General features: G+C 49.4%; 1 protein-coding gene and 2 long non-coding RNA genes across 9 annotated transcripts in view; all 3 read right to left on the bottom strand.

The window, feature by feature from the left end:
• FOXP1 (forkhead box P1) overlaps positions 1–7618 on the bottom strand; it is a 389251-nt gene extending 381633 nt beyond the window's left edge. For 5 of the 7 annotated variants that reach the window (XM_075053035.1, XM_075053031.1, XM_075053039.1 and 2 more), the window contains exon 1: positions 6724–6861. The gene's annotated coding sequence lies outside the window, so the exon portion shown is untranslated. Of the gene's footprint in view, positions 1–5933; positions 6112–6723; positions 6862–7574 lie in introns of those variants that run through there. The other 2 variants (XM_075053034.1, XM_075053032.1) reach the window with 2 other exon arrangements.
• Positions 7619–8685: 1067 nt separating this feature from the next.
• On the bottom strand, positions 8686–14590 carry LOC142042773 (uncharacterized). The gene is made up of 3 exons (XR_012653844.1): positions 13131–14590; positions 10781–10910; positions 8686–9944 (listed from the first exon to the last, which is right to left on the bottom strand). It is a non-coding gene; the product is annotated as an uncharacterized LOC142042773 (long non-coding RNA).
• A 1532-nt stretch (positions 14591–16122) lies between these two features.
• On the bottom strand, positions 16123–19158 carry LOC142042775 (uncharacterized). The gene is made up of 3 exons (XR_012653846.1): positions 18603–19158; positions 17425–17514; positions 16123–17108 (listed from the first exon to the last, which is right to left on the bottom strand). It is a non-coding gene; the product is annotated as an uncharacterized LOC142042775 (long non-coding RNA).
• Between the last annotated feature and the right edge of the window lie 4139 nt (positions 19159–23297).

The following is a 23297-nucleotide window of genomic DNA, read 5'->3' as shown; positions in this document are numbered from 1 at the left end:
TCAATGAAATCAACAGTCACAAAAGTGCAAGAGACCCGGCAGCACCACGCTCTGGGCCAGACATCCAGAGGAAAGTTGACTTACAGACCGCACATCCAGCGCTGCCACGCTGCGGGTACGACACAACATCATCCCGCTGCACAAGGAGCCCGCGTTTTCAGCGCACCTCTCAATTAACAGCCCTGCTAAACTAACTTACGGAGGAAAGAGGCGCTTCTACTAAAAACACGACAGTGACAAGTATTGTACGGAGAGCACGATTAGCAGTAAACAACACACTGGAGAATCATCCGAATAAAACATTCTGGGTATTTATTTGCGTCGCTTTTCGAGACTGTTGCAACTGAAGGGGAAACTGGGAGGAAAAAAGCCCACAGTTAGTTTCAGAATGGCACTCCCAGAAACATTGTAGCCTATCAGATATATGTAAATATTTTACGATATGGGTTCCATTTCAGTAGATCTGTCAAGATATTTAGAGGGCTTGACAGTATTTCTGTCTTTAATTAAATTTTCACACACATACTTTAATGTAATTTAAATAGATTATTAGTTGTCAGAATATAGTATAAATTTTGTTTACGATTTAGTTACTTTAAGTACTCGCATTGAGGAAACTCATTTAACCCCCTGACTGAGTAGCATTAAGTGTTGAGATGAGACTTCTAAAGAGCTTCTACTGCCCTTTGCACTCTCGCAATAATCTTAAATTACTACAACTTAATTGCAATTTCAAGGCACTAAAATGGAGATGTTTTAAAAACAGCACAGGAAGGGTCAACGAGAGGAGAAAAATTATTTAGTCCTCCTCAGGTACCAGATGCTTCTTGGAGAGAAACTGATTTTGCCCACGCTCTTCTCTTTGCTCGTTTTACATAGAATACTATCTTCGTTTTCAGGATGGCGCTGAACAAAAAGTTATCAAGATTATTCTGGATACTTGCCACATACAAACAGCCATTAGACATGAGCCTGTTCACTTGCATGCATGGAAGAGATCGGTGCCAGGAGAATAGAAAGACAAAACCCTAGAGCATATTTGCAAAAAAGACTGCACGCGATCAGAGCCAGCAGCTTCTCTGACTTGGTAGCTCCAATGCTGAAGTAAGAAAAAAGAGCACATGTTAAAACACTCCAGACATCCCAACCAGCAAATATCTGATCTCCTAAAAATAGAACAGCTGATTCCACTACAGCCCCAAAATATAATACTTCTTTTTTTTAAATTAAAAGACTACAGAGCTCCCACAATTAAGTTTCTCCTCTAATGACTGCATGCTTTATTCCACCCTACTTTTTTTCCCCCTCTGTGTACACTGGCATCACCTTGTTACCTACGGTAGCTGCAATTCCCAACACACCGCGAGCCGTGGGAAACAGACGGCGCAGTAGTTTGTGAGAGCAGCAGGCTGCGAGCAGCGTTTTTGTCACTGCAAAAGCAAGCAGTTCTAGCAAGCACAAGATCTTTCTCGTTTCTTATTGCAACGAGACATTTGACGAGGGTTTGGCCAACAGAAAAACAATCAAAGCCACGACTTAACCACCGCTGTGCTTTAGCACGGCCGAGCACTTACGCGTGTCCTCAACGGCGTGAAGTCGAGGACTCCGAGCCCGGCCATACCTTTCTAAGCATTTCAGCAAAGTTTGGTTGCCAGGACCTCTAAGAACAGTCGCAAAGACGCTGCCGATCTCTAGCGCGCAACGTTTATAAATTCTGCTTAGCGAATGCCTTCTGGCTCCTATCGCATATCGTATCTCCGCTGAACCGCTCGCCAGGTGGGAAAACATGCTGCTACGGGGGGCGGGAGGGGGGTGGAGGGGTGGGGGGGGGGAAGAAAAAGTTTCAGTGATACGAGTTAGTGACACAGACCAAAAGCCAAACCCAAAAGCAGCGAGTTGAGCAGAAGCCCCGGTTGATGCCAGCGTGCTCTGGATCAGGCCCCGGGCGGCCGGCTCCAGCCTGAACTCGCCTTTGGGGACGCGGGGACCGCGCCACAGCCACGAGCCGGCGGGTTGTATTTCCAGAGCAGGGTGCCAGCCGTGCCCCCGCGCTGCCCACCACCCCCTGGTCTCTGCCTCCAGCTGCCAGCCCCTTCCCACCCTGCCTTCCCAACGGAGGATCCCAGGGAAAAGCTCCGGGAAGCAACTCGATAGCAAGGCTCATTTGAGGAATCGTTACAACGCGCTGTTTAATTCCAACGTAAGCTTAAATACTAATGGCAAACCAAAAAAAAAAAACCACCCGTGCACCCAAGCTGCCTGCCTACTGCAGGGCCTGATCCTGCTCCCACCGAGGTGGGAATCCCCCCGGCGAGGCTCCCTCCCGGGGCCGCATCCGTGCCCGCACACGGACGCAGGCACGATGCTGCGCTGGATGCGCTCCGCAGGGCAGGAAAGGCCTGAGCGAACGCTGCGCCTCCGAAGAGAAATCCAGCTACCTGCGAAAATTGCGCTACGTCTTCTTCAGCCCTGCCTCAGCTGCATAAAAATATTTCAGCTCAGTGCCTTGAAGTTGCAATTAAATTGTAGTAATTTAAGATTATCACAAGAGCAAAGGGCAGTAGCAGCTCTTCAGCAGACTCCTCTCACCACTTAATGCTACTCAGTCTTGGGGTTAAATGAGCTTCTTTAGTATAAGTACCTTAAAGCAAGTGAATCGTAAACAAAATTTATACTATTTTCTGACAGCGTATAATCTATTTAAATTTATTAAAGCTTCTCAGAGAAAATTTAAGATGACAGAAGTATCATTATGCCCTATAAATAACCGGACAGCCTTGCAGAAATAACTGTATTTTACATACATATCCTACATATGTGTGTGCATATGTTATTTCATTTGATATACAAATACATGCTGAACAGATATTTCACAAAAGGAATTACATTATCCGGTTCAATCTCTCAATATAAATGACCACAAGCAGTACAAATACTAAACGCTAAGCTGCATTCCATAAATTTGCCTTTTTACTACCATCCTTTTTCCTAATTTTTACAATGCTGTGAAACAGGAATAACTCTGGAGCTACAAATGTTTACAGTATATCATACCAAGGATGATAATGCAAATTTTAGCTTTTAAAAAAAGGTGATCCACTCCAACAGAAAAGCATACTGCAGCATATGCTGCGCAAAAATGTCCAATGCATAATTCTCTGCTCAACTTTCCTGCTCCTTCTCTTACCAGTACAAAAACTAGCTGCGTTACGATTACCGGTGGAACTGATTTAAGCAGAAAATGTTTATAGTTGTTAAAAAACATTACACATTACCCAAAATGGCTTAACAGCATACATGTGCATGTTTAACACACATACTTTTTATTGTCTAATTAAAGCATATACCATAAAAATCTACAGGTTTTATAATAAGTTGTGCAGGATGGTTATGAAACCTTACCTTATAAAAAGTATAAAGTACTTATTGTGTAATCTGCACTGCTAATTAAAGAAATACTTATGCGAAAAGGTTTTGGATTCCTTAATTCTTCAGTAGATGTGCACTTGGTCAGCCTCCTGATTAACATACATTAGGCTAACAGCCTTTCCTCAGATTTTTTTTTTTTTTAATAGCTGTTTCCATTGTTTTAGAGTACTTTAAAGAAATGAAAGAGGGGGCATATTTGTAGAGTTTGCAGTGAAGTGTTTGAATACAAACATGAAAGTGTCAAGCAACAAAAATAACCTAACTCCCACTGGTTAAGTTTGATTAATACTTAAATCCTAAACGTTTACTGAAGTAAAATCAAGTATCTGTTAATACTCTGTACTGCTCTTTCCACTCTAAAACTACACAGTAACAGAGTCTCTCTAATATAGCCATGAAGACAAGTTACATGCAGTTTTGCGAAAATCCTGGCATATCAAAAAAAAGGTGCCATCCCGACTGGTTGGTAATACACTTGAAGGAGAGACATTACAAGCTTTCTAAGCTCTAGGAACGCAGTCGTACAACATACAATGCTTAATCACAACCAAACTCCTCTATTATACATCAGCACAGCACTTATACACAGAGAAAAAAAAAAAAAAATCCATGTTTCCTTACAATTCAGAGATCCAGAAATAAAGGCTGAATTCCAGAGAACTTTTACGGTTTTCAACATTACACTACTGAAACGCCTTCTTCTCTGCAGCTCTAGACAGCATAAATAAAATCAAATCCTAAGTCTCTCTGAAAGTGTATACAACGCACTCCAAACCACTATCACTAAAAAAAAAAAAAAACCCAAACCCAAAACCCAGCCCATGCACAAAAAACTAACTTTGCAATCAAAATCGTAAGCAACAGAAAGCCCTGTTTGAAATAGTAGTTATTTTTCTCAAAGTTATCCTTTGGTTTCACAACAAAGATCAGCATTTGTAATGGTCCATTTCTGCATAAGTGAACATATAGCCTTGCTGCCTGATCGAATAGTCCAGAGCTTTCAGTGAGGCAGCTCCTGACAACAGCCCAGCAGCAGCTTTGTTTGATCTCTCCTGCCTTCCTTAATCTGGGTTGTCAAGGTTCACTTGTTGGAGGCTGTTTACTTTACTTTTTCCAGAAAAAAAAAAAAAAAAAAAGTGATTTTTTTTTTTTTCTGTCTCTCATACAATGACTAATCCAAAGACTAAGGGGGAAGAATGCTGCCAATGCAAGATGTTAAAGCTACAATACCTTTTTGCAATGAGATTTTAGCCGACACCTTTTGAATGGTAACTAGTGAAGAGCTTCCTCCCCCAGTGCCCTGGTCCATTCAATATGGTTGTGAGATAGTTCAAATAAAATGTGCAGGGGAAAAGATTCAGAGGAGAGAAATTGAAACCAGTAGCCCTGATTTCCCTTTCTTCCCCCAAATGTAGTTGCAAAGATGCACGGTACCTCCTTCCTACACTCGCTTCTCTGAGAACTTGAATTATTTCAGGCTCTCTCAAACTTAGAAAAAGTAGGAGCTTCTCAGCAGTAACAGAAACTGTAAAAATAATGCTAAATCGAGTGAAACGCCTATTTTCCCTCCGCCGAAATATTAAAGCAAACCGTGGATTAACAGCACAAGCGGCAAGTTTCTTCGACGACATTCTTGAAACTTTGTCTAATTAAGAAGCTGTCATTAAGCGACATCAACATTTAGGCAACGCAGGTAAAACGCAGGTTTAGAAAAACTATATGGAAAGGAAACGCAGTTTAGAGAATCGCTTTAATATTTATAACCATCCAGCACCCTAGAAATCAGCAGGCTACATTGTGGAGACGACGCGCTACAAGCAGTATACATACATTACTCACTCAAAGAACAGTTACTAAAAATGAAACCTTAAACTTCTGAGCACAGAAGTTGGGCTCCAGCTTCTCCAGAGAAGCGGCTCTGGGAGCGCTGGGAAGCGGCAGATACCTCGGGCAGGTACGGGAGGACTGAGCGCTGCTGCCTTGGAGGGGGGGGGGGGGAGGAATCAGGGAGGGAAAAAGACAAGAAAAAACCCAAAAACCAACAAAAAAAGGAGGTAACCTCACTCGGCTTAGTTCACTCAAAGCAATGAAAATCATTACAGCGAAGTGGCAGGAAGAAGACTCGCTAAAATCGAGGCGCTCCGCAGCCAGCCCGCCGATGCTCTCCGCGCCGGGGCCGCCGGAGAATTCAGAGTTGCGCGGCGGTGGGGAGGGGGCAGCCGCTGCGCCCCCGCGCAGCCCTGTCCGCGCCCGCCCGCTGGGCTTTATTTCTTCTTCTTCTTTTTTTTTTTTTAGGGGAAAAAAAAAAAAAACCACACACACACAAAAAAAAAAAAACCCGCGGGGCGGGGGGAGGAGGGAGGCGCGGAGACGCCGCTCGGACGCCGCCTGCAGCGCGCACCTTCGCGCTGCCCGGGGGGGGGGATGCGCGGAGCTTGCGCGGAGGCTGCGCTGGGGCGAGGGGCAGGTGCGAGGGGCGCAGCGCGGAGCGACCCCCTACTTACCGGGCCACCGGTTCCGCGGCGCGGACCGAGCCGCGGTTCCGTCCCGAGGCTCCGCACCGCGGGTCTGCGTGGAGGTGGGGGGGACGGGGGGGGGACGGGGACACGCGAGGGATGCGCGGTCCGCACCCGCGCAGCGAGAAGTTGCGCCGGGCTAGGGAAGGCGCGGATGTTTATTCAAACACTTCGTCTCCCAAAAAAAAAAAAAAAAAAAGAGGGGGGGGCGGAGGGGGGGGATGGGCGCAGCGGGCCCCTGGGACCCGGGGTGGGGGAGGATGCGCGGCGCGGAGCTCCGCGCCTGCGGAACGGACTGCGCGGGCGGAAAGCGGCAACAGGTGCCGGGGGAAAGGGGGCAGCCGGGCCCGGCGTGGGGGGCCTGGGGGGGGGTGTTTTTGGGGGGAGGGGGGGGCGCGGCCCCGCCGCAACTTCTTGCCCCGAGTGTTGGAAGTTGGGGCCGTGCGCGCCCCTTGCGCGGCAGGGACCCGGCGGAAAACACGAGGAGGAGGAGGAGGAGGAGGAGGGGGAGGAGGAAGGCGCCGCATCCCACTCTCCGCGGAGGGGGAGCGGAGGAGGAGGAGGGGGGGGGGAAGTTTCCAAAGTGGGCGGGTAGGGGTGGGGGGGTCCCCGTCCCCCCCCCCCGGCGGCCGGGTGGTGGTGGGGGGGGTGGTTGGGTGGGGAGGGGGGGGGAAGCCGGGCACGTGGTGCCGGCGGGGAGGGAAGGGGGGGGGGGGGGAGAAAAGTGCAACAGCCCCCGAGGAGCGGGGAAAGTGTCGGGGGGGGGCGGCGGACTCACCCGCAGGACTCGGCCTGCCGCTGCCCCCAGCCCGGCGCGGCCCCCGCGGAGCGGGTTAGCCTCTCCGTCCCGTCCGTCCGTCCGTCCCTCCCTCCCGTCCCTCCCGGCACGCCGAACCCGGGCGGCGCGGCGGCGTGCTCCGCCGCTCGGTAAATAACAATAGAGCCCTCCGCTTCGGCGCCGCGCCCGCGGGGGCCCCCCGCACGCCGCCCCCGCCGCGCCCCCGCCCCGCGGCCCCCCCCCACCTCCCCAGCCCCCCCCCCCCCTCTCCGCTCCCCGCCCCGCGCAGCCCCGCGCGGGCGGGCCGGGGGCGGCCCCGCGTTACACCCCCGCGGAGGGAGATGTTGTTATTTTTTGCTGTTGTCAGTCTCTGACGTCACATCCACCTGCTGGGTAAACAAGGCTCGGCGCAAGGGAAAAATAATAAGAATAATAAAAAAAAAAAAAATAAGAAAAGCGGCGGAGCGCGGAGGGAGGGATAAGGGGGAGGGGGGGAGCTCCGCCGGCGCGGAGCTCCGCGGAGGACCGGCCGGGGGGGGGGGGGCACGGGGGGGGGGGGGCGGGCCGGGGGAGGCGGGGCAGCCCCGCGGGGAAGCGAAAGTGGGCGCGGAGCGCGGCGCGCAACCTTGCGCGCAACCCTGCGCGCCCGCCGGCCAGAGGGAGTTCAGCGCGGGGGCAGGCGGGCCGCCCCGTCGGCGGAGGGCAGCGCCGCGGCGACACCCCCCCCCCAGCAACTTTTTCGCCCCCCCCCCTTACCCACGGGGGTGAGTGTCAAGCCCGCGGAGTTTAGGCGGGGGGGCGCGGAACGACCTCGCAGGGCTTTCCGCGGATAGCCGCGGAACCCGCCTTACCTGCGCGGAGCCGGCGAGGCGGGCGCTGCTTGCGCTCCCCCCCCCCCCCACCCCCCCGCCGCGCACGCCTCTGCGGGCGCAAACCCCGCTTAGAGAAACGCTGCGCGGGCGCGCAGTGGCGCGCACCGGCCGCTGAGCGGGAGCGCTCGACCCCGAGGGTCGGCTTGGAGCGCGGCGTCGCTCCGCGGGGGTTTTGCCCCGGTTCTCATCCCGGGTGGGTGCGTGGGGGGAAACCCGCGGAGCGGCCGCGCCGTCGGGGCTCCCGCGGGAGGGGACCGGGTGAGTGGAGCTCACCGGGAGAGCAGAGCCGGGACCGCCCGGTTCCCCCCCCCCGGCTCCGACGTTTCGGGCACCGGAAAGTTTTAGCAGCACCGACGGCCCCGGCGCGGAGAAGGAGCGACCGGACAGCGCGGAGGTTGCGCGGGTGGGAGCGGACCGGGCCGGGCAGCATCCTGCCCTCCCGTGGGGTGCCGAGCGCGGCGGACAGAGGAGCCGGAGCCGGTCCCGGTCCGTCGGGGGGTCACCTCGGCGGGGCTGGAACCGTCCGTGCCCGGCGCTGCCCGGGACGGGGCCGCCGCAAGGCGGGAGCTGAACGGGCGGCCGCGGAGTTACCGAGCGCCCGACTTTGTCCGGGGGGGGGGAAGTCTTTTCGTCCGCCGAGCGGGGACCCGCCAGAACCCAAATTTTCTTCCTCTCCTTCTGTTTTTCTTGTTTGGTTTTGTTTTTTTTTTTAATTTTTTTTTTTGGGGGGGGGGGTATTGCTTTTGGCTCCCGGCGGGCCTGACACCAAGCTCCGGGGCTGGATGGGAACCTGATTTTAACCAGCGAACACCCCCCCCCGCGGACAGAACCGCCTGTGCGCGGAGCTCCGCGCCGGGCCCGTGTCCGTGTCCGTGTCCCCCCCCCGGCCCGGCGGGCTCCGGCGATCAGGGCCGGGACCGCGGCGCCACCTCTCGGCACGATAGCAATCCGCTCCGGTAGCAATTAACACCTTAAATTACAGTAATGGCAAAGTACTTATGCCTAATTCATTATATTTTAAATAATTAAAGGGGGGGGGAATGGCTGCAAATAAATATTTGCGAAGATGATGTTTGCCGCCGTGCTTTAAGAGGAATGTTGCGGGCTGTCGGGGGAGCTGGAAGGGCAGGGGGGGTAAAAAATAAATCACGGGGGCCAGTGTGATTTTGTTACCCGGTCCTGCCAGCCGAGGGACCGCGGGTAACCCCAGGATTTGTGTGACCGAGGGGGACCGCCAGCTTGAAAAAGAAACTCTTACCATCTGTTGTTTAGATTATTTCGGTTCATCTCTTTCTTCAGTAGGAAGAAAAAGGAGATGAACCTACTAAAAGAGCGTTTTTTAAACACACGCACCCCTCTTACTTTTCTAAAAAGTATTTGTTTTACATTTCATCCTGGAGTAAACCTTCATTGGAAACTGCTTCGCCTCCTGTTTTTAACTTCGCAAATCTAAACCAGTGCATCAACTCTGTAAAACATGATTAATTCCATAGACAATACCAGCGGTGGGACTTCTCCCTCCCCCTCCACCAATGTAGCTGCTAATTGTACTTGAATTGTTTACTGCTGTATTGTTTTACAAGTGCCTGGAGAAAGATGCTTGATATTCCCACCAACAGCAGAACCATCCCAAGAGCAAACGCTTGGCAGATTTCGGCAAGGGTGTACACAGGCTACAACTACAGCTTGTTAGCTAACAAAAAAAAAAAAAAAATTTACAAAGGTGATGACGCCTTTGTAATTATAGGTGTTACTTGTTTTAGAGTCAGAATGTTTTCCAAGCTACTCGAATGCCACACCTCCGACGTCCCAGGAGCCAGGCCTTGGAGTCCTTTCCCCTTTAGTCACCGGTTTATGAGGCTTTGCAGAGCCCAGCGCCAGGCTGCACGCCTGGTTCCCGGGACACTTTGTGCTCCAGCATAGGTGCAAAGCCCACGCAGGTCCGTGGCTACTATTCTACCTTTTACATCAGGCATGAAAAGTTCAGAAGGATATACTACATACTGCCCAAAACAGTTGGTGGACACATTAAAGAGAACCGTACCTTGGTTTCACAGCCTGGTTTTATGATTTTCTGACTTTGTTTCAGATAAACCCAATGTTCTCACGGTGGGTTCTCAGTAGAAGAGAACCCGCGAGTGCCCTCGCACCGCAGCAAAACCCGTTCTGGGGAAGTCGGCGGTCGCTGCTCTCCACGTTCCCTCCGTGTGTAGAGTCGGGGTGAGTCGGATCAGTCTGACGATAGATCCCCTGCGACGAGGCAGAAGATGCGGCTCTGCCCATCACGTCGTACGAGGCGAATAACGCCGGACTTTTGCTCAGATAACTTTAAGGAAGGGAAGGGTTGACCTGGCAACGAGGGGAAATTTTAAAAGGCATAAACATCCCATTTAGAGGCTGAGCCCGGCGCTATTGGCAACTCTCGCACCAACTTTAGCGGAAGCAGGGTCCGTTCTCCAGTTGGGGAAATCCCACAAAAAGATAAAAGTAATGTGACACAGCTAAGGTCTCGAGTTGGCTTGTCTGACAAAAGGAAATGTATAAAAAAAGCCCTCCCAAGTGAGGACTGTGACCAGACCGAAATAATCTTTAAAATGAAATATTGTTTTATATCATCTCTATGGAAAAAAAAAAAAAAGTTGGGGTGTTTATTTTTTTTTTTCTCAACATCCCAAACTCCGATGCCCGCTTTGCAAATGCGCTGGGACCCCCCATCTGCTTTTGTTATTAGACTTTCTCGATTTTGCGGTGGAAGCCATGTCCCGGCCTGCGCCGAGAGGACGAGCTGGAGCAAAACCGAGGCTCCGGGTGCCGGGAGGAACGCGGTGCCTGCCAGGACAGGGCTGCCCCGTAGCCACCCCGAGGGCCAGTGCCGGGCTGGCCACGGCAGAGGAGGCAATGACCAGCACAGACCGCTTACCGCTGCTCCCAAAGAAGCCAAATCGCCGTCCTGCCCTGCGGCAGCGTGATCCGGGGAGGGCAGGCTGGAGGCTGGCTGCGCGCACAGGGCGGCGGGAGCCGGGCACAAAATAAATTGTGTTTTACTCCGTTGTGAGCCCAGGGGAGCTCCGCTGCGGTCGGAGTTGCTGTGGATTTGCATTGGTAGTGCAGAGGCGCGAGTTTCGGATTCACCCCGGACTTCTCCGGGTTCCTCGGCAGACGGAAAAGACTCCCCAAATCCTTACCCGCGCTAATCCTCTTTACTCCTCAGTGCGTCCCTCCAACCGCCGCTGTATCAGAAGCCACCCAGAGATAACTTTTCTACAGCGCATTTCCATTTGTCCTGAGCTGCCAGCCAATACATATTTCCTTTTCCTGTGGGGGCAATGAATAGCCATTGTATTTGCATTGGACTATTAATCTGCCTGAATTTGGTAGAGATCCTTAAATGAATATTCATGGGAATTAATGTCATTTAATTCCTATTGCTTCCTGAATATAATTACATGCTGTACGTGAATTGGCAAACACCACAAGACATCCAATCTTGTTGAAAGTCTATGACCCATTAAACACCACAAGCCGGACACTCATGCGGTACTGAAGATGCACAAGGCGCTACCAAGATGCGGCCTGACTTCGGGAGAGGAGATGGGCTGCAGAGGAAGCCCATAAAAGAGGGAGGATGTACGCTGCGGGAAGCAAACAATGCCTTTAGGGATGGAAAATATGATTAAAAAGGTATTTTAATACAAGCTCTTCCCCAGGTATTTGTCTACAGATAGGGACTACACTAACGTTTGTATTCTCTTGCAAAAGAGCTTTGTTTTTTCCACTTTCTCAGCCGTAGAAAAACAGCTTTCAGGGCCTCCTATTCCTGGCCTCTTTTGAGACCCAGCATCTTTTGGGAGACCTTCAGCACGTCCTACAACTGAGAAATGCCCAAGTCCAATCCTCCTTCCTCACAGCAGCCCGCCTGCCAAAGTTCACGCTGTTCCTCCAATAATAAAGCAGTAATCAGCTCAGTATTGAAGCAAAACCCGTCCCCGGCATCAGTGCTACCAACCCCTGTCGTAACATAACAAGGACTCTTCCCAAAATATTTGGGCTTGCCCTGTCACAGTGAGAGGCGTTCAAGTTCAGCGCTCTGTCAACAATGCCAGGTGTCTCCTGAACCTCCGGCGCCCGAGCCAAGAGGGAGAGCTCAGCAGCACAGGAATAATCATTATTCGCATTACTAAAACATAACGGAATGTTTAAACAGATAACGTAACAAAATCCTTCACAGCAAAAAAAAAAAACAACAAACCCAAAACTGTTTATTATTTATCCCAGTCAGATAGAAAATGAACTCGATCTCCTGGAAAGCAAAAGCAAGGCTCCTTTTTTTTTATTTTTGCAACTGACAACCATGAAAAAAAATATTCTATTGTGCCAGCTGTGCCCCCTTGAAGGGGCTGAGGTTCACTGCGGCTCTCGATAAACCTACTGGCAAATTTGGGGGGGGGGGGGGGGGGGAAGTGACTCAAAGCCAAACACAAACATCTAAGAAAAACCCCTGGTGAAACCAAAAATCCAAGAACAATTTCATTTTGAGTCAATCCAAAGATTTCATTTCAATTTTGATTTTTTGGGGGAATAAGAAAAGACACACACCCCCTTGCTTGAAAATAAAATTAAAGGACATTTTGAACACAAAGTAGTTTCAAAATGAAAAATCAAAGTGTTTCATGTCAGAAGTGTCAAAACTAACAGCTTCAGCATTTGTCAGAGCTTTTTTGAGTTTTTATAAATGACAAGTTTGGCATGTGTGCACAAACCGTTTTGGTGCTGCTGAATCTGCATTTTTGCATGCAAAAAAACTGGTCGGGCAAAATTTTCTGCGCAGGAGCCCTGTTTGCCGTTCCCTTTGTGCGGAGGCCAGCAGCGCTCTCCCCCGATGACACCTCTCGGCTCCTCTTTGGCTTATTAATATTTTACCGATTGGTTTTGCAGGACTTTGCAGGCCTGGTCTTTCCCAGAACTAGTTCCCTGGTTAGAGGGAGGAGGAGGGACAAAGGTTAGGAGAGACCGACTGTGCATCTCCGGCTTGATGTGCTGCTGCGTGACAGGCGGCCACGGACCTATTCTAAGGTGACATTAGGTAATTTATTAGCCTGGTTCATTACAGCCTTAAAGTTGGAGGCTAAGGTCCCTTTCATCGGCTTGCTGCCTTCCCAAAGTGGGGGTTTTCAAAAGTGTTTTCTCTCGAGAAGTTTGGCGAGGCTTCAGTCAGGTTTACGCCTTACCTAGCAGGAGGGCAGGGGTAGAAATTGGAGTATACGGCACCTGAAATACGGCATTTAGCTTAAAATCTCTGAATTACATAAAATGCTACTGCTATAAAAATTTACCACAAAGCATTTACAATATTAGCAGCTGAATATGTTCTTGCTATGAAACCAGCAGCCATCCGGATTTTGAATGGCTGCTTCCAGCGTCGCTGACTTTGCTGCGGGTTTGGGACGGTGCCTAGTCGCCAGGGAAGGCAACAAATAAGATTTTGCTGTAAGGCCCATAGGCCTGCATTCGCTTCTGCGGATAACAGACACCTACCTGCCTTTTGCTACCAGATTTCTGTAACGCTTTCTACATCTCTCTGATGACAGCACCGCTTCTTGCTGTATCTTGACAACTTCTAATTAGCGCAGTCTCAGCATCTTTAAAGCTTCCGTAGAAAACCAACGTACTTCTCGAGAGCGAGAGAGCAAATTCAAAACACCGCCTCCTCCTCCGACTTCCAGGACAGCCTTTACTCCATCGGGGCTCCAAAACCCGGGTCGCACGTAGTCTGACTCCGCCGAAGGTCAGACCAGCTCCTTCCCTGCCCGGGTTGGAAGGCAGTAGTGGAAGCAAGCAGAGATAGAGACAGGTTTCTCGCATCTTGTTGGCATTTCTGGGACTGCTCAAACTCCTGCTGTGGAGCACACACAGAAATCCCCGCGAGGACATGCCACGCTTTCAGCTTCTAGCGGGACAACCGGTCCCATGTCAGCAAGATGGTCTCCTCACTCCCTGCCCCACTCTCCCCACGAGTTGAGCATCTCCTGTGAAGGAGACGCAATAATTGCAACTTTCCCCATGAAGGATTTTCTGTTGATGCTGTCTCAAAAATGTATTGTGCTGAAATATTCTTTCTTCTTCATTTTTCCACTATTATGACTCTTTTTTAATCCAAAAGTCCAACATCAACAAAGATTAAAGCTTTTACTTTAGTTACATATCTATGAAAACAGCACTCTCCTGTGTCTTGGGAGATAAACACTACCAGATGCTCTAGTAAACACCAGAAAGAAGAGAGAAGGAAAAAAACAAAACAACCAACAAAAAAAACCCAGAAGAGTGATCAGGAGAAGGAAAGGCCTGAAAATAAGTTAGAAATAGCAGAAGAGCAGACCAGAAAAGTAAATTCCTGGTGGTTTTTCCTATGTGGCAGTGAAGAGGTTAAACCCCAGTACGCTGCCATCTCTAGACAGAATTGGTTGTTATTGCATTGATAAAACCCTGGGTTGTGTTTTCCTTGTCCATTTTGACCCGTATCTGACGTTAGCATTGCAAATGATGTCTGCTGCCATTCAACTAGTCAAAGTGAGCGGACAGAAACAAGACAGAGAGCTTAGCAAAGACGATACTAATGGAAGGGGTGGGGAAAAGTCTGATTTACATGTAATTAATTATTATTTATGTAAAAACCATATCATTGTGGTGGTTCTTGACATCATTTAAAGCCTCTTTTCAAAAGAGGAGTCTCCCCCGTTAGCGCACTAATCTTCTTTTCTGTGCTGCAAATATGAATTGTGATATGACGGTAGCTGCCTTGGCCCATCACCACCACTCGCAGGGTTGACATCCGACTGCCCAAAAGAGCTAAACAGAATAATCCTGCCTCCTCCTAAACAGGTGACTTGGCATCACCAGGGCCACGGGAAGCTAGCGAGTCATTTGGTGGGAAATCGTCAGACCTCAGGCCAATGTCATGCAGAAGATGACGGAGTTATGCATAGCCGTTGTGAAGAAGTTTCAGGTGAAATAAATGTATTTTCTTCCAAACTTGTAAAATGATTAACTTATTTCATTTCAGCATCTAATCACAAAATAATTACCCAGCCCAGCCCCAAGGTATTTTGGCAGTGTTGTTCGAGACACTCTCCGGCACAGACAAAAGCTCCCGCGAGAAGATGTCGATATTCTTCCTGTACAAATGAAACTGGTCCACAAAAATGAAGGGCACAGCTCCACCCCAGCTCTTTCAAAATTCAGCTGTCTCAGCCATAGCTCCAGTCCAGCTTCCAGGCACATCCCGTCCCTGCCCACTAGTTTTCACAGGAGCTAGGTCAAACCTCAAGTGCATGGATTACATATGGCAGCATGACCTAATTTATTCGGGCTCCCCTGGACAAAATCTATACGGTGGAAAGCTTATTGGCAATGTCTCGCTGGTTCTCTCTAATTTGCCAAAGATGCTGCTGGGCAGGAAACTCACTTAACCTCAATGATGGTAGGGACAGATTAAAGGGAGCCGGACTCAAAAACAGGCAGGTCTCAAGCAATCTTCTTAATAAAGAAAAGCAAACCACAGCACTAATTGGAGCAATTGGATGGGGTAGGAACTTTGGCTCGATCCTGGGAGCGGAGGCTGGAGCGGATGGGACGGGCAGCGCTCATCGGAGGGAGGGATGTCACCTGGACGGATGGTCCCACGCACCCGTTGCGCTCTCAGCGCAGCCCACGAGCTGTGCCAAGGGGTGTCCCCAGCCACGTCTCCCCCAAACCCCCCTCCAGAGCATTTCTACACAGCGTTGCCTCTGCCCGTGCTGTCGGCTCACGGGCGTCACGCAACGAGGTTAGCTGGGTGCCAAGACCTCAGCACCGTGCTACCCAGCTTCTGGAGGACGCACAGAACGAGCCCAGGTTTGCCTGCCGCAGACCATACAGACAAAACCAAGAACCCCGCCTGCAAGGTTCTCACCTACCCTTCTGCTTTCAGGCATAATATTTCATGTTCTCCCATCGTTGCCTCCTTCTCAGCTGCTGGGAGCACCAAAGCACAGTTAATCCCACCGGGGGGGGGGGGGGGCAAATCTCCCCCTAAACATACAATTTCATCCCAAGCAAACAATTTCCAAACAGCAAAAACCAGTATTTCATTCAACCCTTGCGAACCCGAGCTGTGGTAGGATTTTCATCCTAAGTGAAATGGCTTGTCCAGCCTTGCCCAGTTTGTGAATGAACTCTGATATCAGGCAGGGACCTGACATCCCAGTTAGAAGAAAAAAAAAATTCTCCTAATAGAGAATCATCTTCCCTTTGCATTATTTGTTTTGTCAAAAGCAGCAAAAGCTACTGTCATCAGCTTGAGACCGAGCAAACTCAGCTCACACACAGAGCACGCTTGGCACAAGGAAACATTTTCATCTCTTGGAGCAGGCTCCAAGAAGGTCAGCTTGCCTTGCCATCCACTCCATTTCAGACTTCAGATGTTTTCCGGTTTGGTATTTTTTTGTCTACATCATAATCAAAGCAGTCAGGTTTTTTTGTTTTATTTTTAAGTTTGGGGTTTGGGTGGTTTTTTTAAGTCATATTTACCATAAGGACAAGTAGGCTGATATCTCTGTCTTCCAACCTTCAAACTTAGTAAAACTGAATGAGGTCAGTAGAGGGACTGTTTTTCCTAGTAAAATTAGCACAACTGTAGGGCAGAAACATTATCAGAGCTACCAAAAGCTTTCTTTATCTTGTTGGCCTAGACACCAGATGTTTTGTTACAAATTCTTTGGCTCTCGGTGGTTCACAACTGCTCTCTGCCATCCTTGCACATCAAACGTCTGCAGAGTAAAGACAGTGTTTAGAATCTCAGCAAGATTTCAGACTTTCAGGAGGGCTATTAATTCTGCTGTGGGTTTTTCAGAGAGAAGAAATTATTCCAATGGGAAACCTCACACCCAAGAACCTTCTGGCTGTTTATTCCTACCCAGGGTAATTCACTGGCTAACACATTACAGCTTCCACCCCGATACCGTGAGAGTCGGAGGCACGTTTCCATCAACCCTCTGACTTGGTTAATCACATCAAATAATTTGTTTACGAAGTTCAATTCTATAAAGCCCAACCTGGAAGCAGGTATTCATCCTCCCAGATACAAGCACTTTTAAAAGAAATTATAACAAAGTCAAAGCTGATCTTTATCTACAAAAGGCCAGAGCAATAAGTATTTAGAGTGTTTAGAAAACACGTCTCTTTCACCACACCTGCAGCCCGGCTGCCAACTTTCAGCCGTGTGGACTCTTCACTGCTCTGGGAGACTCCGGTGCAGTAAACAAAGTAGTTTTCCCTGGCTTCCCTTGTACCAGCTACCTCTCCTAAATATCTTTTCGTACGCACACCCTAAAAGTCTTCATGCAGGTCCTGTTTGCACAGCATTTCCAAGGGCTCAGATTGGGTGCTGGCGGTGGGAGTTGATGGTAGTTGGGTTTTCCTCCCCTTCCTCTGGGTTGTCCTCTTAATGACTTTGCAAGAGATGCAGAAGACCCTTCACTGTTGAACAAGAGTGGGACCCATTTCAGGAGTTACTCCAAAGATTTTTTCCTTACCCTTGATGTAAGAGACAAATGAACTCCCGTCTTTTTCAGTCTTCCGAGCGAAATTTGTTACAGCACCCAGACCTGCAGCTGTCTCCCACAAGCTCTTCTATCTGACACAAGGTAATGTCCCATAAGCCTCTCCCTTGGCATCGACGGTGTTCATTTTGGTCATAGCAATGCCACTGAACAAACAAACTTCAAAGTAAAAAGCAATGCCAGAGCCAAGGAGACACGCCTGGGGGTGAAAGAACTGGGATAATAAAACTCACGGCATCGTCCCGGTGCCAACAACCCTGTACTTTCTTGCACCTCTAATTTCTGCAGCTTCTCGGAATGGTCTCCTAAGACTTCATTTCATTCTGGAGATGAAAGGAACACGCAAGGGTTAAACCGGAGCTGCCATCCCGCCACCCCCAGTCTATTCACAGCAGAAGGAAATCTGTCGTCTCCCACCCCTCAGCATCCTGTCTCTGCCGCTTTGGAAAACACACAAATCCCGTACAGCTTCCTGAGGGGCAGAGACCTCAGCCCGCTCCCAGCCGCCCTCCGCCCCGGCGGACCCTGCGGCATCCTGGTTTCCCCATGGCAGAGCGTCCTTCCCGGGGGGGTCCAGGCCGCAGCAGCTCCTTCCCTCCCGCCTGGCCCGGCCGGAGAAGCTGCTCCAGCAGCACCAGCTGGGTCTCCTGGGTGTCACCCCAGTAGCTGCTCAGCCTGGCCAAGCGCGAGGACTTGACCTCGGATGCAGCAAGCACGGCTCTTCCTTGGTCGTGGGCTGAATTGTTCCCGAGTGGCTTTTTTCCCCCCTCTTGTCCCCCTTACCGGGTCTACCCCAATGGCTCGTTTTCTCTTTTCTCTCTACAGTCGATGCGGACAGCCAGAAGGGATTTGAAACTGCTTCCTCAAGGTTGTCCCAAGCTTGCCCCACCGAGCATCCAAGACTTTCCCCATCCCACCAATGCCTACCCTGTAGTTCCAAGGAGCTGAGACACGCTCACAGCCATCAGCCACTGGAGATGGGGAACCCGCAGGCAACTTTCAATATTCAACCAAGTCACCCGAGCCTCCAGAAGTCCCCCAGAGGTCACACAGGCGTCATTGCCTTCCCTACGTGGCCCTTGGGTACCGCCGAGCACGTTTGCCTCCCTGCTGAGCAGAAAGGCCAGCTCCAGAGCCACAGGTCCTCACCCTCTTCCCTCCAACAAGCTCAGAGAACGGACCAGCCATCCAGCTCCCCCTTGAGACACAGGGGACGGGTGCTACGAGGAGAAGCCAACCCTTGGCACCCGAGGAGCCTCAGCATCGCTCAGAGCACCCAGAAGGCATCCCACCCACCGCAGCCGTATGGCACAGCACAGCCAAGAGGTGCTCGATATCCGCACAGCGGCATCACCTCGGGGCTCTGCCCCTGCTGATAAGTGAAGTTGGAAGCACGAAACGGCCGTGCTACCTTCGATCCATGAGCTGGAGCACGTCGCTGTCAGCTCCAGGGCCTCCGAACCAGGCGCCGTATGTTACTCACATAGAGGCATGCCCTGAGAACGCTTCCAAAGGGCAGGTACTGCACACTTTGCATCCACGTGGGGAATCTGTGCAACGTAACTAGGGCACTGTGAATTCACACCCCGGCTCTCTGTGCTGTAACTTGTCCGTGGAGACAAGCCCTGCACGGCTTCTTCCAACACTCCTGGTCACGGGGGAGCGGCACAGAGAGCTACAGCGTTGCCAAATCTAAACATTCAAAATCATGAGTCATAGTTTCCAAAATCTAACTGGTATTTAAAAAAAAAAAAAAATTTAATGAATTCCGGTTTTTTCCCCTTTCAGATGACACCCAAAAGTTTCTCCACAGTTCTTGGTGCTAGAAACTCAAGGAAAAACAAACATGTGACCAAAAGCAGAACTAGAAATTTTCATGCATTCTCATGATTCCAGAAGCTGGAGCTTTAAGGGGGGGGGAGAGGGGGGGACGGGACGACAAAAAAAAAACAACAACAAAACCACACAACAAAAGGCTTATGATACAAGGATTATGATTTGGCTAGCAGCAGAAGTAAAACCTCATGATTTATGTGACAAACCTCAACTCAAAATCTTGGAAAAAGAAGGTGAAACATTCCAGCATCATTTTGGCTGCCAAAATAACAGAAACAATCGTGCAAAATTTCAACACAAGAAAAAAAAATTAATGAGATTTGTTCCACTTTCATGAACTCAAAGACAAACAGATGTTGACAAAAAGATGTTGCAAATAGTTCTTGCTGTTGTTCAGCCGAGCTCAACTTGCAGCGATGCGAATGCATCTCTCGTTCATTATGTCATCCCCTTTGCTCTCGCTTTTCACTCGCTCACACAGAGCAGCCAGTGTCTTTGCATGCTGTGTGTTCTTTCATGTCTTTTACCAACACAATGGGTTTAATTTCAGTCTCTTGTATGCCATGTTAACAGTCGCAATTAATTATTCTCATTTATTCTGCAGGAACACACCTGTACTGGGTACTTCCCTAAGAGAAAGAGGCATGGACCCCATTTCAAAGACACATGAAAAAGCCCCACTCCTTCATAACATCTGCACTTTTTAATACGATTCTATAATTGGGACTACAAGTACCAAAGGGCTCAGCTGGCTCCTGTGTACTACTTTCTGTCCTCCTTCAGTACCGAAGCAACCCTTAATTTTATTTACTCTAGATTAGACCTGTAGGACCCAACCTAAACGATACTGAGATCCAAGAGGCCCTCTCCTAGAAAAAGGCTTCAGAAATGGATCCCATGTCCAAATTGAAGATGACGCCAGCACTGGTTTCATTTCAAGGCAATCCAGATGTTCAGTAAAGTGATTAGGAAGTGGTGTGTATCAAATATAAGATACTCTGCATTGAACTAATGCATTTATTTTCTCAGAATGGTTTTCCAGTTCAGGGCAGCACTTTGCCTGTCACAAGTAAAGTGCTTTGACAGAACACATGGACATTTCTGCTGCTTAAACTGAGGCAGCAAACAGAATCGCCAGCAACTCCCAAGTCTCAAAAGACTCCAGAGAAGTACTGTCACGCTGATATATTTATTTCCTGGTCAACTAAATGCATGAGTTCAGCTCCCATTTGTCAGCACCCTGCATATCCACAGCCATTTGAAAGGAAGCAAATAAACATAACAATGTTATCGGGGAGTCATTGAGTTTTCACCCTATTACTGGCTCACAGGTGTCCAGAGCATCACTAAAATCAGGTCACATGGCCCTTTGCTCTGAAGAATGGAGGCCAAGACCTTGTCCCAGCTATCGGTGGTGCAGCATCTCTGCCCAGACGGACTCGGCTTGTCGCAGCGCTGTCTCCAAGCCAGGTGGCCACGCTTGCAGGCCCAGGGCTCTGGTACTTAACCTGGCATCGGCTCTGTAACCGCAACGAGGGAGGCAAGACCCGTTGCGGGCTAGCAAGAGGTGGTAAAGCCTCGTCTCAAGCTACCGTAGAGCGCAAACGCCTCCTGCCTCTCCCATAGGGACCTGCTGGTGGTTTGTTGTTCCCTTCAAGGGGGAGGAATGAGGATGAAGAACAGCCGAGAGAGTTAAATAGGTGGATCCCCTGTTTTACTGCCATATTTCATAATCCGAGAGAAAGGGTAGCCCCCTTCTCCTTCATGGAGAAAGCTTCAGTGGATATGTCGACTATTACCCCGGCTGCCCTGGTTTTCTAGGGGGAGTTAAAGGAACAAAGTCTCCAGGCAATCGCAAAAACACACGATCCAGAGGCATCACACCCTCTGCTAATGGAAAACATCGTAGCTCCATCCAGCTCAGAAAAGGCACCAGCCACCCCAAAGGCAGCACCCACAGACGCAGGCAGGATCTCCCGCACCATCAGGAGAGTCCCTTTTGAATTTGGGCCTATGTCTCTTTCTCACCCAAGTTTCTCCTTGCACCTTCTACTTGTGAACAGGGAAGGACTCACAGGCACGTGGGGGGGGGAAATAAAAAATCCAGATAAGAGAATGCAGCTGGGTTGTAATTTGTAGTTTCACAGTCCTCTGTGGATAAGCCCCAACACAATACATCCATTTGCCTGCAAATGGAGAATTGTGTTAAACCCACGGTAGTTCTGATGTAACAATATCTTCATGCTGAGAAACTTGAAGACTGCTGAGAAATACAGCACTTAAGCAGAACAAAAAGCAAATTCCCAGCAGCACCTTCCACCCCCATGTTTTTATTGAGTTTTAGTAGAAAAGAATTCAAAAATACAGAGGGCCTGCAGACCAGACTAGGCATTGTCTGCATTAATTTGGGGTATATATTACTTTCAGCTGATACTCAGATGAAAAATTAACCCAGCATTCCTCTATGGTTTGGGATTTCGTGAGCGAGTTTTGCAGACACATCTCTGCTCCCTGGACCCCGTGCTCTCGATGATTTCCACTTAGGTGGGCACATGGGAAAAGGAGGAACAGCTCTGCGTGCGTGTGTGTGTGCGTGCATGGTGGCAAGACAGTCTCCCAGATGAAAAAGGAACATGCAGAATAATAGCAGCTCCGAACTCAGGAGAGCTCTTCTGGAAGGGATAGTGGTAATGTGGCTTTTCCCCAGCTTGAGTGACAGCAGAATCTGGCCACCAAGATACCTGATCTGTATTGGCCATGCAAAAGTAAATATCAGAAACAGATTTCAGTGGCACTAAGATTTTTTTGATTATTGCCTAAAGGGGCTGGAACCCACATCTTCCTGCACATCAGGGAGTGTAGGACTCCTCAGTCTTAAGTGATTTTGAAAGTTTTTATCCTAAGCTTATCCCTTAAGGAAAAAAAAAAAAAAAGTTTTTCAGGTTATATAGGTACTATGCTCCCAGCTGCTCTTGTCCCATTATCATGAGATTTTAATTTTCCAAATACATAACTTTATAGCTGTCATTTCATTAGGTTATGTAAAATGCAAACCAGAGGACTGTATTTATAAAGATATAAAGATTCATCAGTGGAACATATTCACATTTTCTAGCTTATTTCTGATGGAAGCTATGTTTTTAGCAACCACATGTAAAGTCAAGCACCTAAGGCCCTCCCTCGCGGTTACAAACTTGAGCCACTTCTCCCAAGAACATCTAGGGCCAACCAACTCTTTCCATAAGGGGCACTAATAAGCAAAAGCTCCATCTGTGAACGAGAGGGAGGAAAAACACAACCATGGGAAGGTAACAGGGCATCGCCACGACCCAGCCGAACAAAGCACGTGCCGAGCACTCCACCCAGACACCTTCACCAGCCACCCCACAGGCTTCACCATCCTTTAACGACAGGATCCCCCTCCTTGCCGCAAGCCCCTGATATCCACGGAGCTGAAATGGATGGGACCCTCTTCTCAGGGGCTGTATTTCCCTTTCCCCTTCCAAACCACCCCCTCTACAGGGAGCTTACCTTCCTCCTGGGCTCTTACAGCCTTGGGGAGCTCTGGGAAAACAGCTTGAAGCAGGTCAGGCCCCTTCCCTCATTACCTGCTCACAGGTGTAGGCGTCTTCCTCTCCTGAGCAGGAGCTGGAGGTTGCAGAAACATTATGTGAACCATCTCCCTGCTCTGCTTCCTAGGGTGGGATGGCTGGCAGGAATACAGGGACCTCAGCTCCAGGCTTTCTGGTCTGGACTGACACCTCCCAGTGAAAGGAGTTGGAGCCTTTAAGTTAAAGGAGTTTACATCAGGCAGGCAGGGTGGCAAAATTAGGATGAAAGCAGGTCGAACATTGGATTTTCAAAAAATATAGTAAAAATAACATTAGATGCAAGTGATTGGCAAGAATTAACATGGCCATCCTCACTGGAGCAAGATCTGCAAGCTGTAGCAGACAAATACGGGCATTTCTGTCAGGCATCGCTTTATATATACACCCTGCAAAAGCAAATCATTGGGTGGGAAATGAAAATCAAGAAGGAAAAATATATATGTTTCTGATTATTCTATCCTAATGTTGTGTTCTGTCATTACGGCAGATTGCTTAATTGTGCTGCTGATTACTTTTCCTGAATTCTTCCTACAGCTGTAGTTTTTGCAGCGCCGTGGAAACACTAATAAGCAGGAGGAACGTTGCCTTAAATTTTGTTACAATATCTACATGTAAAAAAAAAAACAGAAATCCTCGGCATTTACTTACTTAGTCCCCCT

This window comes from Buteo buteo, chromosome 21, assembly GCF_964188355.1.
Source record: "Buteo buteo chromosome 21, bButBut1.hap1.1, whole genome shotgun sequence".
Classification (NCBI taxonomy): domain Eukaryota; kingdom Metazoa; phylum Chordata; class Aves; order Accipitriformes; family Accipitridae; genus Buteo; species Buteo buteo.
Note: the sequence above shows the minus strand (reverse complement) of the source record. Positions and strands in the feature narration are given on the sequence as shown.